The 2500-nt window shown below is 40.9% G+C and overlaps 1 protein-coding gene across 4 annotated transcripts in view; it reads left to right on the top strand.

Moving 5' to 3' along the window:
• The window catches only part of LOC125025112 (probable cytochrome P450 49a1), an 18456-nt gene that overhangs the window by 2440 nt on the left and 13516 nt on the right, over window positions 1-2500 (top strand). Inside the window, exon 1 of one of the 4 annotated variants that reach the window (XM_047613038.1) lies at window positions 2458-2500. This exon is cut by the window's right edge and continues 100 nt beyond it. The exons of 2 other annotated variants lie outside the window; for them this stretch is intronic. The gene's annotated coding sequence lies outside the window, so the exon portion shown is untranslated. Of the gene's footprint in view, window positions 1-2457 lie in introns of those variants that run through there. One more of the 4 variants, XM_047613073.1, reaches the window with a different exon arrangement.

Here is a 2500-nt window from a genome sequence, read left to right as displayed (position 1 = left end):
CAGCGCACGAAACCTTTTGAAACTTTTATTCAATACCACATCCGCGTGACATTTGTCACGAAAGCCAAAAGCATTACAGGAAATGCTATAAACCAATCACAAGGCAAGGAAAGCAAATATACCAAATCTTTGCTCAAAATGGATCTCAGGTGCGTAGGTTGTGACCCGCATTACTATAGAGTTATATCTGATTATTTTGAAGAAAAAAAATGATAACGCTGTAGAGTTCCTGAGAGCACACGGTGTTTTGCCAAGAGCGGTAAGTTGCCCGCATTGCGATTTACCTTGCAAATATCGTGAAGATCGACATATATGGTATTGTGGCAGATAGAAAAAATAGCAAAGACAAAACGGCGTAAAAGTTGCGTTTTATCGACCAGCGATTACAAAGGCACGTTTCTAAGCCAACTAGCGTAGATTGGAGGAGTTTTTGTTCTGAAGTAACCGAATATTGGTTACAAAATCAAAATTCAATAGGAGGTGCCGGTGTAATACTTGAGATAGACGAGACGCTGCTCGTGCGCCGTAAGTATAAGAGGGGCAGACAGTTGAGCCAGGTCCCGGGCGAAGCTAGAACTTCGCAAATCATAAAGAAGAAGAGCCAGGTGTGGGTCTTTGGGGGTATTGAGCGTGTGAGTAAAAGGAAATTAATTGTGCCATTGGTTGACACTGACCGCAGTGCAGACACGCTCATACCCCTTATTAAGAAATATATAAAACCAGACAGTGTGATATACGGTGATGGATGGGCTGCCTACCGTAACCTACAACACCATGGTTACATGGTGTTGAAAAAGAATTGATTAATTCATGTTTTTCACAAGCGGCAGAATTATACACGCCGCAAGGCGGGAAAGAAAGAATTCTTCCGTCACCTGCCCCCCCCCCCCCCCCCACACAGTTCCTCTGGATGGTAGTTCTTCAGAGAGCGATTAAAATCGGGTAAGAGCTCACACTTACCTGATTGCTTGTATGCATATGGTAAAATAAAACCTAATACAAAGCAAATACCTTTTTTCGCGCACGTAAAGACATATTTCTTCTGAAATACCGATAATAAATTATTAATGTGTGAAACAGTAAGACAAGGACACCATGTATAACGACCAATTACTGACAACTTGGCGATTACAGACTGAGAAATTCTAGCCAATGAAAACTTCAGGCAATGACGTCACAGTTTTCTGACCAATCAAAAACAGTTTTTTCGGAAAGCCCTGCCCTCGCCCATGGAAAACCTTTAGTGTGTATCTGTCCGGTGGTCAAGGAAGTGTACGTGTGAAAAAAAAATATAGTAGCCGGCAGAAATGTTTACAAATTGCGAAATACACGTATAACTGGAAATATTGCTACGCCGAGGACGTGTTATTGTAAAACTTAATAACGGAGACGGGACGATATAAGGTTAGTAAAATTTAAGTAACGTTTAACGAGAACCGGCGAAATCTACATAGTTATTGCACGAAGTACATTTCAAGTAATAAGCCAATTAATGTAATAAAAATGCATACTTTTAATAGGATAATAATACATGCATTATTAATACAAATTATTTCCGATTTGGCTATTGCAACCGACCGCAGTGGGTGTCGTGGCCGCGCGCGACGAAATCAGGCTAAAGCTTTCATAATTCCGCGGGACGAGCAATAAGGCTTGGCTGCGCGGCCTGAAGCCTCGCCACGGCCTCCGAAGTATTTTCGGCTCAGGCAAAGGTCAATAAGTTCCATCTTACATTTTAAGACAAGTATAAGTATTGAACGGTTACCATATTTGACGACAATCATCACTAAAGTTTGCAAGGTCTGTTACAAAAATGTGTAAGTTTTTTGTTTGAGAATAAAATTCACGGAGACTGCGTGTGCCGTTGCGGCACGGTCTCCGTGCGCGACACGTAACTGTCAGTAGCGCTTTTTTTTGTTTCTTTGCTTTGTATTTATTATCGCAGTCAATCAAAATACCGTTGTTATTTGAGGAACTATTAATGAAGCTTGTGTATGAATTTGAAACGGTCATCTGGAAACTTTCGAAACGCATTTTCATATTGAAAAGTTGATTGTGCCCAAACATGGTTTGATTCATTTGTATTGTCCGTCAATCAGGCAAAAAATAATCCTGGATTTAACCGCCGAATTGTATACCGTAATTGCATAGGTGAAACATGGCCACTGTCCCCGTAGAGTTTCAACAAACCCGATTTTAAGTTAATTTAGTGTTTTTCTTGTTTTTCTGTGTGTAAATCATGCTAATTACCCCCCCTTAATACAGTGCGAAGCCGAATCTTACACATTTGATCAACTTTGCCGTCGGGGAATACAAGTTCCGCTACTCATCAACGAGTCAAATGCGACGGAAAGCAACAGCATAACAGCGTTAAACTACGAGGGGAGATTACACTCCAAAAAAAGTGGTTTCGAAAGTCGGAGGCTGGATGAAACTTAACATTTACCGAAGTTTAATTACAGTCCTCACAATCGCAGTGGTTCGGGATTAATCTGATACT

The sequence above is a fragment of the Penaeus chinensis genome, chromosome 1 (assembly GCF_019202785.1).
Source record: "Penaeus chinensis breed Huanghai No. 1 chromosome 1, ASM1920278v2, whole genome shotgun sequence".
NCBI classification, from domain to species: Eukaryota; Metazoa; Arthropoda; class Malacostraca; order Decapoda; family Penaeidae; genus Penaeus; species Penaeus chinensis.
Note: the sequence above shows the minus strand (reverse complement) of the source record. Positions and strands in the feature narration are given on the sequence as shown.